The sequence below is a fragment of the Aquarana catesbeiana genome, linkage group LG03 (assembly GCF_042186555.1).
Source record: "Aquarana catesbeiana isolate 2022-GZ linkage group LG03, ASM4218655v1, whole genome shotgun sequence".
NCBI lineage: Eukaryota > Metazoa > Chordata > Amphibia > Anura > Ranidae > Aquarana > Aquarana catesbeiana.
The window spans coordinates 80,877,952-80,901,015 of NC_133326.1; the positions used below are offsets into that span (position 1 = coordinate 80,877,952).

General features: G+C 40.8%; 1 protein-coding gene across 5 annotated transcripts in view; it reads right to left on the minus strand.

Moving 5' to 3' along the window:
• Window positions 1-23,064, minus strand: part of WDR72 (WD repeat domain 72) — a 501,920-nt gene that overhangs the window by 424,736 nt on the left and 54,120 nt on the right. The window lies entirely within an intron of this gene.

The window sequence follows — 23,064 nt, forward strand, 5'->3', positions numbered from 1 at the left end:
GGCCTCTTACCTGGCTGAAAATTACTTGCAAAGCTACCTTCACCTCATCAGGTTTGACCTTTCTGAACTGCTGAGGGAGGAAAGCTAAAGAAATGATCTGCCCTGGGTTCCAGTTGTGGGGAATGGAGTTAATAAGGCCTGCATCTGAGTGTGGTGAGTAAAAAGGCACTCTGATCCAATACCTAATACTGAATTAAAGGCAGACAGCTAAACACAGAGATGAAATGCATGTTACCTGCCAAAGGATTTCTGTTAATCTAGTTCTTAGCTTTACATAGCTTTGTCACACAGCAGAATACTGTCTGTTAGGAAAGACGACCTGATTTACTTGTAGTTGAGAAAAAGTTACAGGTCCTGTCCCTCCCACAGCCTGTGACTCGACTTTGAAGGAAAAAGCATCAGACTGAGAAGCAAATCTCTGTCACTTTGTTTTCTCCACCTATCAGCATGTCTCTTGTTAGCCCATGAGCTTATTGTCCCCTTGCGCTGATTTTTTTTCCACACCTAATCTTAGCTCTGCTGTACACAGGCTTCAAAGAATCTCATACCAGGTCAAATCCAGGTACTTAAATGTGCTTATTATACAGATATATTTAATTATTTAATTAGTACTAATAAATACAGAGTTGCAATAAGTATTATATAATAAAGAACAGGTAGCAAGGTTGTTTCCCAAATAGCCCTGCTACGTGTTGCATTCTTTTAAAAGACAGCTCCATAAGCAGGCGAATGAAGAAGCCTTCTGGGAGTTTTGGATGCTATCACCTGCCATGAAAATGTATAACAATATGTACCCTTGCTTGCCCTTGTCCTTGCATGCACACAGCAGTTGTTGAGAAGACATCCCCAGAGCAGTACAACATTTCTTGGCCAAGACCTGGTTCAATTTTTGTAATTTTTAAAATGTTATTTTGGCCACATACTAGGAGATACAGATAAGGGCATGTGATGACACACATACCCACAATTAGGCGCTTATATTCTGGGTTTAGCATTTGGCCATTGAGTGTCTGATTGCTGCTGGGTACCATAGAATCAGTTTTTCCCCATTCCAAGGGTTAGATCAGGTATACTATAGATATTAGTTGGTGACTGTCATCAAAAAAGCAATCTGACGGATGTAGGATCTGTTTTCTTTTTTTTTTTTTTTTTCATTCAAGTTTTTTATTATCATCATTGAAAAGTACAGTATAATCAGCATAACAAAAAATCAGTACAATATAATTCACAGCAAATTCAAAATATGTGATCACAGTCTATTGGTTGTCTTATTACTGTGGTGAACAGCACTAACAATATAAAGAAATAAAGTATAAGTAATATAATGTAAACTCTTAACTTTGGCCATTCAATTTCAAATTCTACACCTGCTTATTGTAAGATATGTTGAAGCCTCACTCCCCCTTCGACACCCCAAAGGGGATCACACTGTGTCCAAGGAAGGGTGGGGATTCTCCCTCTCATTATCCATTTTTTCTCTTATAAACTATTATTTGAGAGAAGAGAGGAGATATTATTAACAATCCCTTATATCCAGCTCAAAGATTATTACGGAATTTATCAGGGGTACAATATAATGTTCCCATTATAATAGATCAAAAATAGACATCCTGACCCTAGTATGAAAAAATAGTATATAAACCTGAGAATTTCTATGTAACTTTAAGGAAAAATTATACTGTTCCTAAAACAGAAAAAGAAGATATTTAAAGGAAAAAGACTAGGGGAGAAGAAAAAAAGATAAAGGAATAGTACAGAAAAAGAGTAAAGAATGCCTGTCTGTCCGATGTGAAACTCAAAAATCAGCAATTGGTGTTGCTACCTATGTCCGGTATCAGAGAAATTCCCATAAACCGAGCCCAGGGTTCCCAAGTGGCTTCAAATTGTGTGGTCTTGTCCAATAAGGAACTAACCATTTTTTCTTGTTCCATTATCCATGAAATCTTCCTTTTCATGGACAATAAAGATATGGAAGACTTCTTCCATGCTTTGGCAATAGTCAATTTGGCTCCTGTCAATATAAACAGAATCAATTTACGGGTGATTTTAGAGACATGCGGCAAGAATCCATTCAGCAAGGCAATCGCTGGTGTTTGAGAGATAGCATAACCTGTAACCTTTCGTATGATGTGGAAGACCCTATTCCAAAATTCTCGGATTCTGGGGCATTCCCACCATATGTGAATCATAGAACCTATTCCCTGACAGCCTCTAAAGCATAAGGGTGAAGTGGAAGGGAACATTGCTGCCAATGTGAGAACCAAGTACCATCTTGTGAATATTTTAACATTAGCTTCGATGAGTGAAGTATTATATAAACCTTTGATCGAATGAGAATAGTTCTTATACCAGTCCTATACCAGTCTTCCAGATCCCATTCAGTCTGAAGGTCTTTCTCCTAGGCCAACATGTATGGTAATTTTACGGAATTGGAAGCAAGTGAAGCATAGATCACAGAAATCCCTCCCTTCCGCTCCGTGGCTTGTGCACACCAACCTTCATATGCCGTAAATCTTGGAGGATTAGGTTTAGTTTTCCATAAAGAGTGAACAAAGCTTGAGATCTGGTAAAATCTAGACTTTTCTGTAGAGGGAAGATCTAGTTCATCTATAAAATGTTTAAGGGGTAGTGGGCCTGTGCAAGAAAAAAATTGACCAACGCGGTACACCCCCTTGTCCCCTATACCACTTGAAGGCCTCAACATCCATGCCAGTTGGAATAGAGGATTTTGGAACAGATGAGCTAATGGTTGTATTTCCGAAACCAGGGAAGGAAGCTTCCTAAGGGAATCCCACAAAGTAAGGGATTGTGAAAGGGTTGGTGACAGTATTGGAGGCCTGTTCCTGGGAGGACACCATAGTAAATATTCTATGGAGAATGTAGGAGCTGCTTGGCTTTCTATTAATATCCAATCTGGACGCTCAGTTTTAAGGTATATAACGGACAATTGTGCTAATTGGGCTGCTTGATAGTACCATAGGAGGTTTGGAAAACCCAATCCACCTTGCTTAGGGAGATTAAATAAGTTATAGTTTGATAGACGTGAACCTTTCTTGTTCCAAATAAATTTACTAAGTTTACCTTGAAATGTTTTTAGATGGTCCCTTTTAATCTGGATAGGAAGGGATTGAAACAAATACAAAAGTCTAGGCAATAAGGTCATCTTGACCGAATTAATTCTACCAATCCAGGAAATATTGTGTGACTCCCAAGTCTTGAGATCAGCCTCAAGTTTTTGATACATTGGGGGGTAATTTGCTTGATACAGATTCTCAATCTTGGGAGTTATATTAATTCCCAAATATTTAATTGATGAATTACTCCAGCTAAATTCATATGTTTCCTGTAATTGGGAGAACATAGAGCTTGGGAGGGATACATTGAGAGCCTGAGATTTAGACATATTCACTCTTAGTCCTGAAATTGACGCAAATTCATTGAGCAATGAACATATCTCGGGTAAAGAGGAAATTGGGGAGGATAAAAATAGCAGAAGATCATCAGCGAACAGGGCGCATTTATGATTGTTTTGGCCACACTGAATCCCCCCTGATATTAGGATTAATACGAATGGCTATTGCCAAGGTTTCAATCATTATAGCGAATATCAGGGGTAAGACGTGTGCCCCTGCCAATCCTAATTGGGTCAGAGAAAATTCCCTGAAGTCTGACTCTGGCTACTGGTTTTGAATATAAGGCTTCCAAGAATCCTAAAATATTTGGTCCAAATCCCCATCGTCTAAGGACTGCAAAAAGATATGACCATGAAACTGAATCGAATGCCTTCTGGAGGTCCAGCAATAGTAGAATTCCTTCTTGTTTTTGACCTCCCTCCCATTCTGATTGCATTATTGATATAAGATCAACCGTCCTTCGCACTTGATCTTTATCAATATATAGTCCTATAAATGAAGCCAATCGGTTAGCTAATATTTTGGTCAATATTTTAAGATCATTATTAATTAGAGAGATAGGTCTATAATTCTCTATTTGGCTGGTGTCTTTATCTGGTTTTGGGATTACAGAAATATATGCCATATTGAGTTGATTACTTATCCCAGTCCCCTTAGTCATGGAGTTGAAGAATCTAGTGAGGTAGGGGGTTAGAAGATCAGAAAAAGTTTTATAATAAGGGGTAGAGAAGCCATCAGGCCCTGGTGCTGTAGCATCCTTTAAGGCTTTTATAACTTTTGACACCTCCTCAATGGATATGGGAGCATCCATTTCTGCTTTATGAGTAGTTTTTTAGTGTTAGAAGATGTAAGTTGTCTAGGAACTCGTCTATTTTAGTGGAGTTAGAATGTATCTCTGCCTTATATAACTCAGCATAAAAGTCCTGGAATCCCTTCATTATACGCTGAGAATTTAGGGTAAAGGTACCATCCGCCTGTTTGATTTTAGGAAGAGCGTGTGAATGAAGCCTAGGAGACAATTTATGTGCTAGCATGGTTCCTATTTTGTCTTTAGTCTGGTAAAACTTGGCCCCAGACCATCTGATAGATTTATCCTCCTTTGTTGTGAGAGCCAAATTCAGGGTCGTCCGAGCCGCATCTAGCTTGGAATAGGAACATTGGAGGGATCTCTTTTATGATCATTACTTAAATTAATAAAATCGCTCTCCAATCTCTCTATTTCTGACATTCTCTCTCTCTTACGTCTCAATGAAATTTGTATTAGTTTGGATCTGTTTTCTTTTACAAACATTTAGATGTTTGGACCCTGTGGGTGTGCATATATGTTTGTGTCGGTGGGGCCTAAGCCCAGGGTACCCAATCAGGGAGAGACCGCCCACACAGTTCTAGAAGTTGTAATTTCTCATGTGTATTGCATATAGGATTAGTGATGGTGAACATGACAGTTTTACAGGCAATTATATTAGGCAATATAATAGTTGGTAGTTGTACAGCAGGCTTGAGCCTGTATTTCCCAGAAGACAGCTTCCACTGGAGGGGTGGCAGTCTCATGCTGCTAAGAAGACCCATACTTTACTGGTCCACATATCAGAATGTTTCTTTAGAACAAGTGTAGTCCCTGAGCTGATCCTATCCATCAGGAACCTCTCCCTGAACTATGCACTCTTCCTAACAAGCAGGGTTTCTGTCCCGGATCTACCACTCCATCCAGGTGTCCCTGAATGACATGGGAACCCCATTTTATAAGGTCCTACACCAAGATGGCTGTCAAATCTCCAGAGGTTGCAGCATCCATTCAGACAGACGGCTCTTCTGGGACAACGGCAAAGTCCATGAGGGGATAATTCCTCTAACAGACTCCACTCCATCTGTATAATGGCACAAATGAAACAGTTCCACCTTCTGGACAGAGGGGGGACCTGTAACTGTCTAAAAGTTTAGCTTGGTGAGACCTGCTGTGCCATGCTTATCTAAACAATACATAAGGGAGAATAATGTAGGACTGTCCAAGAAACTCCAGTTCTGCTTTTCCTACTTGGTAGTAGCCAAGGAAGACCACAATGGTCTTGTCTCTAACAGACATCTGGATTTTTTTATGATCCACTCAATAGCAGATATTAGATCATGGGTATGTGATGGTTTTGTTACCTTATACAGTAAGATCTATGTAAAATAGAGATTTATATTGTCTATTGCAGGAACATCTATTATTCAGTTGTAAAGTGAGTGAGGAAACCCCTCCCTGAGACATGGGTGCAAATGTGTTGGGGTTGGAGCTGCGTAATATGTAAGGCCACACGATTGGGATAGGAGCAGTTTTCTGGTTGTGCACAGGTAGCCCACAGAGTTAACTGCAGCTTTGTTTGATGAATGCAGCAAAGTACTGTAGTCTTGGTCAGCGGTCACAGGTGAGGCCCTTACATCAGTCTGTATGTCATTTTGTAATTACTTCTCCACTACTGTAGAGCAGCCTTTAGAAAAGGTTGACACAATAATATACAGTTGCACGATCTTGGAGAGTGTCTTTAATGGTGAGTATTCTAGAATTGCAGTAAATACGTGTACACACACCATGTGCCTCAATTGTGTTCAAAGCACTTACATTTTCAATCCTAATGTGTTCAGATCACACAGGCAATATTAGAGATGAGATCCATTGAAGATATCACTCTTCAACATTGTGTCAAACAACTTTCCTCAGTACTATTGTTTCTATAATGCAAAATCTAGTTTTTGATTTACAAATAAATACTAATGTACCTTCGTTTTTAACTGTATAAAGTACAATAACTATTTCAGAACATTAGTTAGCAATATATTTCCACTTTTCAGCATATAAAAATATTTAATGGAGACATTACTGTAGTTTCTGCAAGCATTTAGTTTTAATATCTAACTTAAAAGACTATTCCTGGGTTCCCAGCACTTTAAATAATTTGCTCTGGCCATTTTAAACCAAACAAATTATTTTTTGCTTGCAGGATGGACTGCGGCTGCTTAGGCTGTCATATATTGTAGTAGCTTGTGCTATATACAGTAAGTTAAGCTGTGTCCCAGCAGCTGTACCAGAGACTTCCTGGATATACAGTAGTTAGAGTCGGTAGTACTCTCTGCCATTTAGGAAAAGCCTTGTATTTTTGCAATAAATATAAGTTTTCCTCTGATTGGTCGAGGTGGAGAGGTGGTCAGATGAAGTCACAATCTCCAGCAATGGTACACTGACATAAATTGACACAATGGACTATGAATGTACATCGTGGGACTTTTTTTTTATTATTAACCAGTTCAGCTCTAGAGCAATTTTTTCATACATCTAGAATAAAAAGATGCAAATTTTTATGTCACATGATATTTGTGCAACTGTTTATTAAACACAAATTTTCAGGAAAAAAACATAAAAAAATGTATTAATTATATAAACACACTAAATATAATACCCATTTGGTAAAATATAAATTATGAGGTTGCGTCAAGTAAATAGATACCCAACATGCCAAGTCTTGTGCGCCTGGGATATTGCAAAAAAAACTATGGTACCCAAAAATCTCCATAGGTAACACTTTAAAAGCTTTTATAACTCATCAGTTTAGAATTAACCAGGAACTCTTGTGCTAGAATTGTTGTTCTCACTCTGACATTGGTAGCAACAGTCACACGTGTGGTGCAACCACAGTTTACATGTGTGTGGGGCAACAGGGGCTATGCCAAGTTTTTAAAAAAACGTTATTACGTTTTATTATAATTTTTTTTAAAGCTTTTCCTTTAATTTATTTTTACTTGATTGCTATCACAAGACGTTAATGACCCCCCCATGTGATAGCATCGGGCAGGTGACAGGCACTCTTTTTGGAGATATTAGAGGTCTAATAGACCCCAATGTCTCCCCTGCCCTTCACACCATCTAACCAAGCTTGGTTTGATGTGTCCCCTGGCTGTACTGGCCAGGAATTGGTGGATCTGAAAAAATCATCGCCACTTCCAGTTTCATTGTTTACATGTGAGATTGAGACATGGATTTGCCTCTGTTTCACATTGCTCTCCCCCTGAAGCAAGCAGTTGTGGTCCCTGGCTCCCAGTAAGTGCAGGAGAGCCCAGGAACCACTGGTGGAGGGGGGCTGCCGGCGGGAGAGGGGGGGGCACCATGCTGCTGCCTCTGTGAAACTAGAGAGTTGCTGCATCACTTTCACTTTCAAGCCGGGAGGTGGCTGAAGAAAATCCGCACAAGCACTGATGGCTGCTACTGCAGAGGTTTACTCTTTGGACATAGCTAGTACATACACAGAGCTGAACTAGTTAAAGGACTTGTTAAAAACTGTCTCCATCTTTATTTACACTTTATTTTTTTTTCAGACTGAGTAGGGGGTAGATTCTGATAAGCCCCACCCCTCAGACCCCTACAACTACTGGGCCAGGATTGTGGGAAGAGGCACTTTTCCTCATCAACATGTGTTTGTCAGTTTGGTCATCCAATGGCAAGGTATCAACCCCCCATGTTCAGGGCATGTGTGTATCTACTGAATACACTAGAAAGTGTTCAAGAAGTAAAATCTTTGTTGTCAAGTATCATTGATATATATTTTAACAAATCCAACGCATTTCGAGGGCTCACACAGTCCCTTTTTCTCAGGGATTGAGTCAGATATGTCTTCAGCAATGGTTGTACTCAAATGTTTATAGTTCTCTTATGAAGAAATGGTGTCAGCAGATTTTGCAGCTTGAAAAATCAGTATCAGCATAATGGGCAGCATGAAACTTTTCGTTGAAGTCATATCTGACTCAAGCCCTGAGGAGGGGGGGGGGGGGGGGGTGCGTTTTCAAATATCCCTAATAATTCAAGAAATTATGAACTCACTGGTGTAGTATCCCTACTGCATTCTGTATACCAGGATCTTCTTTGAGACCTCCTCTCCTGTTTGGAGGTTCTCTAGTTGTGCAGGAGCAGTCTCGCCAAAGCAATATTTAAACATATAACCTCTCAAAGCTTTAGACATTGGCTATTGAAGAGCTTGTGCCTTTTATGCATGTATTTTTGCATGGAGCTGAGGGTATAGCAGAGATCTCAAAAGGGAAGGAAGGACCCACGGCACCCGGAGTCAGTCCGGGCTTGGTGTTGCCCTCTGGCGGGGGGTCACCCAGGTGTGGTCTGCACCCCCTGCACCACCATAGCGATGCCACTGGATCTCAGACTGCAGATATACACTAATGAGGCTACAGAACAAGAATATCCAGTCACAGTCACATATTATAAATTGCAATGCTATTTTCCTGGGGGAATTTTATTTAAAAGTCCTTAAAATGTCTCCACCCCCTCCTAACAACAATGCTGACCACCGTGTGTGAAAAATATGTATATAGTCACCTATTTTCAGCCTGCTCCAGTCCAGTCACTTGACCTGGCTCCCCTGTGTCAGCCAGTGGCAGCCGTAGGGTAAAGGAGGGAGCGCCGACAGTGGCTCAGACATGGAAGCCTATGGGCGATGATGTCACCACTCCCGGAATTCTTAGCCATTGTTGAGCACTCTCCCCTGCAGCTGTTGCTGGTTGACACAGGGATCACGTGACTGGACTGAAGCAAGATGAAAATATGTAAATATATATATATATATATATATATATATATATATATATATATATATATTTTTTTTTTTTTTTTTTTACACAGATTAGTCAGGATAGGTGTAAGAATTGAGGATGGGACCTTTTTTAAGACTAGTTAGGTTTAGGCTGGAATTCGGAATTCTACTTTGACATTTCTAGTTGTTCCATATAAAATAGCAAAACTTTACTTTTTTGAGTGCAGGTTCAGTTGAAATATTGTTTATATAAACTAATAATTACCTACAATGCAAGTTGTGACTTTTTCTACTTTACTATGATTATTTTCATATACTACTCTGAAGCTAAGTTAAGTGATGTAATTGACAGTGTCCCAGTCATATACAACTAGTCAAAACAATCTCATTCTGTAAGATATACCATAAAGGGCATTAGCCAATTGTATAAAGGTTATATCATCTAAAAGAAGAAAAAGGAAAAACAGTATACAGCCCTAAGAAATATCTTGTTTTATTATACTATTTGCCACATAAAACATCACAATAGCACCTTGATGAGCCTTGTGTTCTATCTTGTCACTTTTAGCCACAATGACAAAAAGCACTGTATGACACGGGAAAATATAAAGATGCTGAAATCTAAAGAAAACAAAAACACAATTTTGCTGTGGATGCTATCTGCCACTGTACCATTACAATTTATTGCTGAGGATGAGAGTGAACACTCTATCTTCTTAGAGCACACTCTATGCCTACAAACGAGTACATTCTACAGCTATTCAATTTACTGTATTAATGGCTCTGTATTCCCCTATCGTGTTCAGCTTTTAAAGAGGATAACAAATTGCTTACTCACTGTACCAGGTGCTTTTGATTTCCTAAATATATTCCTATCAACACTAATGCAGAAATCCATACAATTGTTCCATAGAATATTTGACCTACTATAAAATGGTAGTTTACTTCCTTTAAAAATAAAGTTTTACAGCATCTCTACATAATTCCCATGCTGAACTCTATCTATTCTTGTTGTTTGCCGTCAAATACAATTACTTTTCTTTGCATTCACACTTTTATTCAATAAAAAAGAGATACATAAACTGTGTGTTAACAGACCACCTTTTTCAACTGAACAAAGTGAATTGCAGATCTATAACATATATTGCATTCAGATCTTCTTTATCACTTGTCCTGTATTGTTGGCTCATTCTATTTACTTTATAATTGGTATATTTTTTACTTAAAACTGGCAGATTGAAAGACACATATTGATATATCATGTGGAACATAGGTAAATCTTATGAAAGCGTGTATGAAGAAATGCACAAATAACTTCATGTACAAATAGGAAGGTCTAATAACTACTTTTATATAATACAGAAAAATGATTCTTAGAAATAGAGGCAAAACAACTAATATTACAGTTTATGAAACCTATAGAGCATGAAGACTCAATAAAGACCTCTTATTCCTAAATGCATACATTTAAGTTTGGTAACCCATTGTAACCAAGCAAAATTCACTCTGATGTAAGATTAGTATCAGATGGGTTCGACCAAAAAAAAAAAAGATTGGTGCTGATTAGTTTCTAGGGGTTACTACAATCAAGAATAGGAATTCTTTGTTAAAAAGGTTTGTGAACCCAGAGTTTAGCAAAGGCATAAGGTCTAGAAGAATAAAAGTCTGGAGAGTTTATAACTGAGCTGAAATGCAAGGGTCATTAAAGCGGAGATAAAAAATTGTTAGGAGGTAAGGAACTTTGCCAGAGAGATGTGAAGAGTCTTTTCTGCCAAAGAAAAATCTTCCTCTTGCCCCCCCCAGCATTCTTTTATTTTTTGTTTATGTTGTATGGCGCATGAGTTTTGCAGTGTACACTCTCGGCTCATCGGACAATGGACCAGGTGCCGAGGACAATGTAACGTTGTGTATGCGTGCAGGAGTTACAGCATCACTGGCTGCCCAGGGCCATAGAGGATGCCTGCAAACCAGGAAGTAGCAGCAGTTGGGGAGAGATAGTCTGAATTAAGAATGAGCTTAAGGTTCTGATGAATGTGTATAATGGCAGTAATACTACCAATATTATACATGACACCTTCCCGCTGTCCATGGTTGTTAAGGATGCTGGTGGATGCTGGCCTTGCCGAGTCCATACCAAACAGTAACATCACTAGCCCCTGGGGAATTCCTGGCCATGTAAGCAAAGAAACCAGGGATAGCAAAAAAAAACGTATGGGGTTCCCTCCACATTTATACCAGGCTGTATGGATCTGGTATGGATTTTAAGAGAAACACCACACAAAAATCAAGAAAAAAGAGCAAGGTGGAAAGGGGTGGATGAGCATGAGGTTTACCCCCTTTCCTGATCCATGCTAGGTCAAAAGCCCTCAATATAGGGGATACCTTGCCAGAGAGGGACCCTCTTGGAAAAACACCTTGTCTTCATATTGATGAGGACAAGAGTTTCTTCCCCACAACTCTGGCCCATTGGTTAAGGAGGGCTGCAGGCAGGGACTTTTTGGAATATGGAAGCCCCTTTAACAATAAGGGGGCACCCAGGTACCAGCCTCTCCCTGTGTGAATGAGTAATCACTGGCTGTACAGAGAGCAGCGAAAAATCTGCGGTCACCAGTGATCTATCATTATAGTAAACAGGGCCGGGAGCCACACCTAGCCACTGAGGGCATGCTGCTTCTATTCACACTGGCCCTAATTGCCGGTGTGAATGTAGCCTTATGCACAAAATGTAAAGAGTTAAAAAAGAAAAACATAGGTTATATATATATAATTTATAAAACCAAAAACAGGTCCCATGATGTACATCCATTGTCAATTATGCCATTCAGCTTTTTAGATCCGCATTCATGATGCCTGACGGCTGCTGAAAAAGAAAATGCTTACTGCGGACACGTCTGGTCCTGTAGCTTCACTCCTGTCAAATGACAGGTCCGGCAGATGACAGTAGTCGACGTGGAGTCCCAGGTGTTGTCATTGACATTTGGGAATCTCATATCCCAGATGTATGGGGGTCCCCCATTAACTTCCATATGAGACCCTCATCTAGGATATCCCTGTCCACTTTGTTTACACACAGAACCAAGCGGCCGGAAGCTGCCATTTTGCCGGCATTTTATTTTTTGCTTTAGTACATGTCCCACAGATCAGTGCCCCCTTGCCATTTGTTTGACAATTCCTTTGACTATTATGGGAGTTATGCCTACCCATGATCACCCACAAGCACCTGAGGATCCTGAGCAAGCTCCAGCAAATGATGATCTCAATGGCGAGTTGGAAGATCCCAGCAAGTGGCACCTCCCTGTTCCATCTAATCGGGTCGAGTATTCTGAATATGTTGTGCCGGTCGAGTATTCTGATTATGTTGTATAGTGTACTGCTTGTTGTTATTGTGTTTCTATTGGCTGAATGTCAGTTTTTCTTGCCATGTTTCACTGTTTCATTGTTGTTGTGTGGATATCGATGCCGAGGACAGCATCTGTTAAAGGGGTTAGGGAATGTGTAGTTTGATCTCCCTACCCGGGTGGCGCTGTTGCAACTACCATGCTGGGAAAGTGAAGTGCAAGGGAAATGCACATTCCTCTTAGGCCTCCATACATGTCATCAGGTGGGCTGCAGTTTGATTGGATGATGGCACCCGGATGACCCCCCGCAGCCATCTTTGGTGAGTGCTTATAAAAAGCAAATGGTGTGCATTTTGCATGTGGTTAGGTGAAAGACAGGAGCCCACTGGATAGGAAGAGTATGCCTAGCGGTCGGGAGAAGCTCCAGGGGAGGGGGAACAGCATTGGGACTGTCATCAATGCTGCTTTGGGGAACCTTTTCGCTACTAATTCCTTGCTTCCTACTGCTTCTCAGCCACCCCCTGTGCTAGGTCCTGCCATTCTCTGTGCATCACTCTGTCTGCAAGTACTATGAAATTTTCTGTAAGTGTTGCCACCAGTTCTGAGTCTGCATGTACTCTGTTATTGCATGTTGGAAGGCTTCACAATATATTTCCTGCAATTTCAACCACTGTGTGTGCCAGTTGTTTCCCCCGGGGTGCCTACCACCGGGCCCCCTACAGCCTCCACTGGTACAGGCTGGGGTGGCACATACTGTAGTTGGCACTGGTATATACCATCTTGTCTAAATACCTGAGTTAGTACCAGCACACTTTAGAATGGCATCTGATTATCTCTTATCTGTCTCCTCATAGGTAATCATAGCTGCTCTTAACATCCACCTTTAACTAAAACTGACTTGTTGCTATCAGTTTTGCCTCATGGTCATCATTGCTTCTCCTAACATCCACCTTTAACTGAAGCTGACTTGTTGCTATCAATATCACCTTGTGGTAATCATTGCTGCTCCTAAATATCTGTTAAGCTGGGTATACACATTGAGTATAGGACTGGCTTCTGTTGAACAGTGCAAGCCTAGAGTGGTGAAATGCCTCAAGAAAGGTTGGTTCCCAGGAGACAAAGAGAAGGAGACAAGCACCAACTAAGTGTGGCAATTGGGTAACTTTAATAAGGATTAAAAATATCACTCACAAGATAAGTAAAAACTCAAGCATGTCACGCTGTATTTAAAGGTCCTAGGTGACACAGATCCTGGTCTCGATATGCCTGAGGGTAGAGATCCAAACTGATCTAAACTGTCAGGTGCACTGGAGGCTCTCAGGGCTTTCTGAGTCCATGGAACACAGAGTCCGGTGGATGTGATGTCACTACCCAACCTGAGGCAAGGACGTGGCGACACGTTTGCAGAGCACGTTTGCAGAGCATGCGCTCCTTCCTCAGGCCTAAGGGCGCCATGTTTGAGTGGGGCTTATATGGGCAGCTAAAATGGCGCTGGACCACAAGACCCAGTGGCCACAGAACTATCATGTTTTAGACATTGATTTAAACATTAAAATGTACATAGTAATGAGAAATGGGACATTAAATCTAATAACAGATTAAAAAAATATAAAAATAAAAACGAAAAATTGACAAGTTTACAGATGCATTGGGCTAGTTACTCATTAACACCTTCCTGTCCACGCTATAGCCAAAAGACGGCTACAGTGTGGGCTTAATTTGCCGGGGGGCTTACATTGACATCCTCCCATGCTTGCGCTGCCCATGCGCCCCCCTTACATATTTATTAGCAAAAATTTGGCCATTGTTGTGGTAAAGCTCGAGATTAAAGATGGCTAATTTAGTGGGATCTCAGACCGAAGTGAAAGACAGGTTATAGGGGTTAATATTGCAATGATTAACAAAGTCATCCAATAGGGGCTCTGGGCCACCCCAGATGACAATAATGTCATCTATGTACCGACCATAGAAAATAATATTGGAAATAAAGGAATTGTTGCACCAGATGAAATTGGATTCCCAGAGCCTCTGGTAATATTAGCATAACTGGGGGCAAAATTTGGTCCCATAGCAGTCCCAGTCACCTGTACAAAATAATCTCCATCAAACTCAAAATAATTATGAGTCAAACAAAACTCTGTGGCATCCACTATGAATTGAGCCTAATATAGAATTAAGTAGGGAGTCTACCATTAAGAAATGTGTGGCCGCTCAGAGCCCTACTTCATGTGGGATTGAGGTGTATAACCAATTTTCATCTAGGGACGCCCACATGTATGTGGGCTCCCGGGTGTAATCTCCAAAAGATGTACTCCGTCTCTGATGTATGATAGTAGATTTTTGTGCAAGGGGCTGTAAAAATTGATCTTTATAGAAGGAAAATGAACAGGTGACACTGTCCATGGCTGGCCTGCAGCATTCTGAGAGTTTTTGTGAATTTTTGGTAGATGATAAAAAAGGGCGTAGAGTAGAACTCCCTGTCAATAAAAGCAGTTTCTTATTTGTTAATGACTCCTGCATCATGTGCTTTTTTTACAAGATATTGGACTTCAACAGTGAATGTGGGTAGTGGGTCTTTGCATAATTTCTTATATGTATGAGAATCTGATAGTAGATGGCGGGCCTCTATAAGATAATCAGCCATCTTGGACCACTATGCCACTGCCTCTGTCAGCAGATTTTATAATTAACCACTTGCCAACTGGCCGCCGTTAATTGACGGCGGCAGAATGGTACTCCTGCGCAAATCGCCATAGCTGTACGGTGGGTGTTTTAAGGAGTATAGGGGGTGCGTGCGCCCACCGCGTCCCTAATGAGCCGATGTGCGTGCCTGCGGCCGCGATGTCTGCTGGGCACCTGTGATCGCTCCTGCCCACACAAATCCACATCCTGTCAGGGGATAGGAGGCAGATCGTGTGTTCCCAGTATATAGGAACAATGATCGGTCTCCTCCCCAAGTCAGTACCATCCCCCTACAGTTAGAACACTCAGTCAGGGAACACATTTAACTCCTTGATCCCCCCCCCCCAGTGTTAACCCCTTCCCAGCCAGTGACATTTACACAGTAATCAGTGCATTTTTATAACACTGATAGCTGTATAAATGTCAATGGTCTCTAAAAATGTGTCAAAAGTGTCCGATCTGTCCGCCGCAATGTCACAGTCCTGATAAAAATTGCAGATTGCCGCCATTACTAGTAAAAAAAAAATAAAAATAATAAAAATGCCATAAATCTATCCCCTATTTTGTAAACACTATAACTTTTGTGCAAACCAATCAATATATCCTTTATTGCAATTTTTTTTACCAAAAATATGTAGAAGAAGATATATCGGCCTAAACTGATGAAGAAATTTGTTTTTTTTTTATTTTGGGATATTTATTAAAGCAAAAAGTAAAAAATATTGTGTTTTTTTTTTCAAAATTGTCGCTCTTCTTTTGTTTATAGCGCAAAAAATAAAAACTGCAGAGGTGATCAAATACCACCAAAAGAAAGCTCTATTTGTGGGAAAAAAAGGACATAAATTTTGTTTGGGTACAATTGTCAGTTAAAATGGCGCAGTGGCATATCGCAAAAAATGGCTTGGTCAGGAAGGGGGTAAATCCTTCCGGGCTGAAGTGGTTAAATGATGGTTATGAGAAAGATCTTTGAGGTCTTGCAATTCCTCTGGGGTTAAGTTTGAATGTTTATGGTGAACTGTTTTGGCCTTATTACACATATTTAGAATATCAGATTAAACAACCTGATATAATGTTTACAAATATGGACCTTTAGCATGTAAGCGAAGAAAACTGACTTGGGTTTGAAGGCTGTGTACTTTACAGGAGGAGAGGTAGATGGATGTTGTGTGAGAGCTAGATCCTTATCTTCATCATCTTTATTTAATTCTTCCAGTAATCCTAAAGAAATACACTCAGGACCTCCTGAGATCACACTCTCTTCAGGAAGTGTGGTGAGATCAACTGTGTTATTAAGGGATTGATTATCTTTGGAAGGTTTTATACAATTTTGTCGCTTCAGAGTGAGATTCTGAATGAAACCATTAAGGTCCTTATAGAGTGTGAAGGTTTTGAGTTGTGTAGAGGGAGCAAAGTTTAGACCACGATTCAGGAGGGAAGTCTCAGGTTTGGTCAGAAAGTGGGAAGATAAATTTAAAAATGTTTACTTTTTTTGGAGCCCCACCTATTTTCTTTCCTGGACAAACTCCCCTCGCTTTCTTCTGCATCTAGCTTTCTTTTGGATTTCACAGTGTTTTGGACCAGTGGTGTGAGATCCCCTAAAAAAGACAGTCAACACAAGGACTGGGATGGACAGGGGATATAGAGTCATTAAGGGGACAGAACAAGGGCAGAGAAACATATGTTTTTTGAGGTAAGGTCCCAAGTGGGCTAGTAGGTGGGAAGGCCTGTGCAGCATCCGTGCGACCTCTGGGCGGCATGGCTGAAGCTGCATCTGATTGTTGTAAACTGGTGGAAGTAATGGGACTAGGTGAGGTAGAAGAAACCAAAGGACATGTGATATTGGTGGGATTTGGAGCTAATGTGTTGTCTGTCATCCAGACAGGGCCGGTACAAGGGGTGGGCAGAAGGGGCGGATGCCCTGGGCGGGACCATTTACTGGAGGAAGGGGGGCATAGTAGAGGCCACGCTACAGACCGCTTTGATCTGTGGCTGCAGCGCTCCCCTCCCACCTCCTCCTCTTGTTTGACACACAGCGCCGGGAGCGCTGTGTGTTACACAGCTGGGTCTGTGTGTGTGTTCGCCGGCGCCATAAAAAGGACCCGCCCCCTAGACTGGCTCATGTGGTAGCAGATTGAATCAGTGTTCCGCCTATCACACGAGCCAGTCTAGGGGGGCGGGACCTTGTTACGCTGCCAAACACACACACAGACCCAGCTGTGTGACACACAGCGCTGCAGGAGATGTCGGCTGTGTGATGCATCCAGGGCAGGCTATGGTGAGTCTCCATTCATAGGCAAAGTGAGGCTGAAAATATGGTCACAGAGAGAGAGGGAATTATGGTCACACAGGCTGCGATTATGGTCACAGAGGCTGCAATTATGGTCACAGAGAGGCTGCGATTATGGTCACTCGGGCTGCGATTATGGTCACAGAGGGGCTGCGATTATGGGCACAGAGGCTGCGATTATGCTCACAGAGGGCCTGCAATTATGGGCACAAAGAGGCTGCGATTATGGTCACAGAGAGGCTGCAATTATGGGCACAGAGGCTGTGATTATGGGCACAGAGAGAGAGGCTGAAATTATAGTCACAGAGAGAGAGGCTGAAATTATGGTCACAGAGAGGCTGTGATTATGGTCACCGAGGCTGCAATTATGGGCACAGAGCGGCTGCAATTATGGTCACAGAGGCTGCGATTATGGTCACAGAGGGGCTGCGATTATGGGCACAGAAAGGCTGCGATTATGGGCACAGAGAGGCTGCAATTATGGGCACAGAGGCTGCAATTATGGGCACAAAGGCTGCGATTATGATCACAGAGAGAGAGGCTGAAATTATGGTCACAGAGAGAGAGGCTGAAATTATGGTCACAGAGAGGCTGCGACTATGGTCACAGAGGCTGCGATTATGGGTACAGAGGCTGCGATTATGGGCACAGAGAGCGAGGCTGAAATTATGGGCACAGAGAGAGAGGCTGAAATTATGGTCACAGAGAGGCTGCGATTATGGTCACAGAGAAGCAGCGATTATGGTCACAGAGGCTGCGATTATGGTCACAGAGAGAGAGGCTGAAATTATGGGCACAGAGAGAGAGGCTGAAATTATGGTCACAGAGAGGCTGCAATTATGGTCACAGAGAGGCTGCAATTATGGGCACAGAGACTGCGATTATGGGCACAGAGAGGCTGCAATTATGGTCACAGAGGCTGCGATTATGGGCACAGAGGCTGCGATTATGGGCACAAAGAGAGAAGCTGAAACTATGGGCACAGAAAGGCTGCTATTATGGTCACATTGAGGCTGCAATTATGCATTGATGGGCACAGCAGTAGGCTGCATTTAATGGACACTGGTGAGACTGCATTGATCTCTTGTATCATGTCTGCAGTCTCTGAGGGGAGTTTGCTTAATTAGCAATGGTATTGGTAATATGCAGAGGAAGGGGGTTAATGCACTGTCACTGATGCATTAGTATAGATCCCATCGTCTGTGGGCACTGTAGCTTTTCACAGGGGGGGGCGCAGTTTTTCATCTTCGCCCTGGGCACCGGATGACCTTGTCCCGGCACTGCATCCAGATCAAAATGGGTAGCAGCAGAGGATTCCTCCTTTGTATTGGTCATACAGTTAGTGGAATGCTGATTCCTTCCACAATACTTCTTCTTTTCTCTACGGGTGTTTTGTTTGTGTTTTTTGTAAAAATGTGGTTTCTGGTTGGTCAGGGGTCCTTACATATAAAGTGGTTTGGGTGTGATGGAATGAGCAGGGTTGGGATAATCTGGAAACTTAGGTCTGGTAATACCAGCTGCAAACATTGTTGTAGGCAGTTACACACGGGTTGTTAAGGACACAGGCGGGCCACTGGCTAACAAAGAAAAAATGCTGAATCCCATGCTTAGTAGCGGTTAACGGTGTTTAGGAGCTTCTAGGAGCTGTCAGCCTTTTTTTTCTGCTGGCAAATTGTAACCAAAAACGAAAAATACATTTTTTTCTGCTCTTAGAAGCTGAAGCTTAAAACATGTCTAACCTAAAATAATGTGCATGGACACATAGGATAGCACTATTTGCTTCTAGGGGCAGAAAAAAAACACTTAAAAAAAGCCAGTTTGCATGGAGTCTATAAGTGAAAAAAACATAAGCAGGTGAGATGAAGAGTGAAAAGGACAGCTTGGGGAATATTTACATGTGAGGTGAGAAATATATATGGGGGACTTCCTGTGAATACATTAAAGGCAAAGCATAATAATATTTGTTTCTCAAGTTGTTGTTCTAAGTTTTCCCTTAGTTTTGCAAAGCAACATATACAGATCCTGATAATTTAGTGGAAACATATGTGTTCCCTTTCCAGGGACCACAGAATAAAAAAATTCTGTAAACAGGCAAGTAAAATGAATTAAACTTAATGTAACTGTCAGGGTTTACATATACAGGGGGTCCCCTAGTTACAAACATCCGACTTACAAACGACTCCTACTTACAAACGGAGGGAGACAACAGGAAGTGAGAGGAAATCTACCCCTAGGAAGGGAAATTCAGTCCTGTAAGAGCTATTATGGGGAAAAGGTACCTCCACTGATGCTTTATCACCAAGGCTTGTTTCCACAACAACCCAAAATTTTCAAAATCCAATTGTCATTGGGACAGAAAGTGAGGTGAAATCTTCTGAACAGGGGCACACACAGAAAAACAAATGTTACAGGGGTGTTAACCCTTCCTTATGCTATCCAAAAAGCTTAAAAATAGTTTTTTTAGCTGGAGCTACACTTAAAAAATATACCGGTTCCGACTTACAAACAGATTCAACTTAAGAACAAACCTACAGTCCCTAACTTGTTTGTAACCCGGGGACCCCCTGTACTTTGTGAACTGGAAAAACTTTACAATGATGGCTTAAGTGCCATGGACCTAGATACTGCAACTTTAACTGAAGAGCTATTGCAGTACACTCACCAAACATGACAGGTGCAATGTCTCTAATGCTGCTACAATACCTATGTGGTGACATATCCACTGCTCTGTCATGGACAGATTGCTCACTAATAACAATTGTGGCATTCTGCCATCCTAACACATTCACATTTCTACTACTGGGCACCATTTCAGCTGCCTCATAAAAATGGCCTTCAGGTCACACCACTTCACAAGTGACCTCACCAAATTAAGACATGAGGTGTGTCCAGGTCTGGAGAAAGCTAGCTTCTATCACTGCGCCATGCCAAAATATAAAGGGAATCTCTAGCAAACACAGTTACAGTATGTTATTCTGAATAGTTAAGAAAATGTAGCTGTTCTTTTTGAGTCCGGTCAAAAAGAGTCAATCATTAGTTCTACAAAAGATTTAACAGTCATTCCCCATCAAATCATTCAAATGAATTATGAAGCACATTTATTGTTATTATTCATTGATACATCAGACCTTGCAAAACAAATTGGCCAACATATGTTCTTGTTCTTGTTCAAGTTCACCTAAACTTGTGAATCCATTGATCCTGTTTTTTTTACAAAGGTAGAAACTGCTGCAAACTACATTTTAGCACAATTTACCACAAAAAAAAATTCAAAATTTTTTAACAAGCAAACTTTAAATATACCGGTCAATTACAACTTTATAATCAGGCTCTTAGTAATATATTATGTATACGGATATGTTAATCAACCTAACAGAGAATAAAGCCTTAACATATAAAAAGTAAGCTGTCTATATCTGATAAGAGGAAAAAAATAAGTCTTAATAAAATTATAGCGGTCTTAGAGTATCAGTTATATTTTAGGGTCTTTTATTGACTGACCTATTTAAACTTTCACCACATCGTCCCTTGAGTAAAGAAAAACTTTCTTCTTGGCTATCCTGTTTGGTTTGGGAAACATTATCGCACATTTACTAAACTGCTTTAAGGTGCACAAAGAAAATGCAAAATCATTTCACCCCATCAATTTTCCACACGCAAGTGTGACTAAAGGAAAAATAAAGTATATCTAAGTTCTTAGAACTTCTCCTGTAAAGAAGCTTGGCATTGCATTGGCTTGCCAAGCCCCACCTGCTCAGTTGCATTAGACAACATTCACATCACCTGAATTACAGGAAAGATGGATCCAGAATAGCAATTAAGAGTGAAACTGAATATGTAATGCTGCATTTTACTTAAAGATCTACTTGTTATATATAATACAAATCATAAATTATACACATAATTTTCAAGTATATTTCTTTCTCAATCATAGCAAGTGACTTAAGCGATCAGAGCTGTTACTTACATATAGCTTAACCGGCCAGTTTGTGTCATTCATGGCAATAACTGAAGCAGTGCTGAAATTCCTGAAAACTTGATGGCTGGAGTTTTTGTATGTATTGTTAAATTTATATTAATACAAAAACTGCATGCACTACAATGTGCTGCAAAGTATAGGGGACAGAAATTCTACTACCCAATTCTACCAGACTACTGTTAAAAAAAAAAAAAACATGTGAACTGTGTCGTTACAAAGGCAAACAGCGCCAGAGGCATAATTGTGGCTAATGCAGTGGAGCTAATCATGACGTGGTTAAGAGAGTAAGGTCTGCTTGTTCAGGCATAACTACTCCATGGATTTAACCTATTTATTCCTACAGGCTACACAGAAATACCTTTAAAGGAGAATTCCAGTCTTAAAATGAATTTTATGCAAAGGATTATATAGCTATTAGCTAACATAAATCCTATCTGCTAAGAGCTTGCGCTCCTCACCCAGTATTGCTGTTGTGTAGCAGACTACAATGCTGCCAAAAACTCGTGTTTGTTAGTAACATTTTTATATTTACAGTAATTTCCGTGTACTGTGGGTATTCTTGATTTATCCAGTGCACTAAATGTACTTTAAGCGAATCTGTAACTAAGCTAAAAAAAAAAAAGAATTAAAGCAGAGTTCAAGGCTCCTTTTAGAAAAAAATAAGAGTCAACAGCTACAAATACTGTAGCTTCTGACTTTTAGTATTAGGACACTTACCTGTCCACAAATCCAGCAGTGTCTTCACCCGAGCCGATTTTTCAATTGGCTCTCGAGTGCTGTTGCCACCAACTCGGGTAAGGGAAACTGGATATGAGGGTATGACTTGGATGAGCTGAATAAGATCATCCAGGAAGTGGCACAAGTACCAAGGGAACAGTGCTTTAAAAATACTTCTCAATCAAGTGATAACCAACACCAGTTGGGGTTCATCTCAGGTTATCATTGTCAATATAAAGATATTGAAGGTATATTTAGGAAACATTGGCACATTTTGTGCAAGAATAGACATTTAGGAGTAATACTGCCGAACCAACCCAAATTCATTTATAGGAAGGCCCCGAGTTTTGGTGATCATGTGGTCAAGAAGATTCTTGACCCGCCAGGGCAGAATGACCTGAGACTGGACTTTAGGGGTTTCTATTGCTGCAGGAGATTTATTTGTTGCAGAACTGTAAAAGTGAGTCACAGAGGGGTGACAAGTGTGACTAATAGAGAGGGAGAATCCTTTGAAATTAAGGAATTCAGCTCTTGTAACTCCTCCCATGTCGTATATTTGATGTGGTGCCCGTGTGGCCTACTTTATGTGGGGAGGACCAAAAGACTCTTAAGGATCAGGATCTCAGAACACTTAACCAATATAAAAAATGGCTATAAGCACCACAGTGTCTCCTTGCACTTTAAAGAAAAACATCAGAAGGACCCTTCCCTGTTACAGTTTTGTGGAATTGATGTTGTCCATCCTTCATGGAGAGGGTCCAATAGAGTCAGAGATTTATCCCAGAGGGAAACTCGTTGGATTTTTTTGTTAAAAAGTTTGACCCCTAGGGGGTTAAACATAGAGTTGGACTTGAACTGCTTTATAAATAACTTTTAATTTCAAATCTGAAGGTAGTGTAACTATTAGTAGGTTTCCATTTGCTATTAATTTGTTATAGGAGGGATTTATATGCTTATACAAGTTGTTTGAATTATATTTGAGATGACCTTCTAACCTAGGGGAGGGGAGCCCCTAGGTGTAGGCTGATTTTGCCACTATAATATTGCACCATAGGGAACTATGGGTAGAATATGT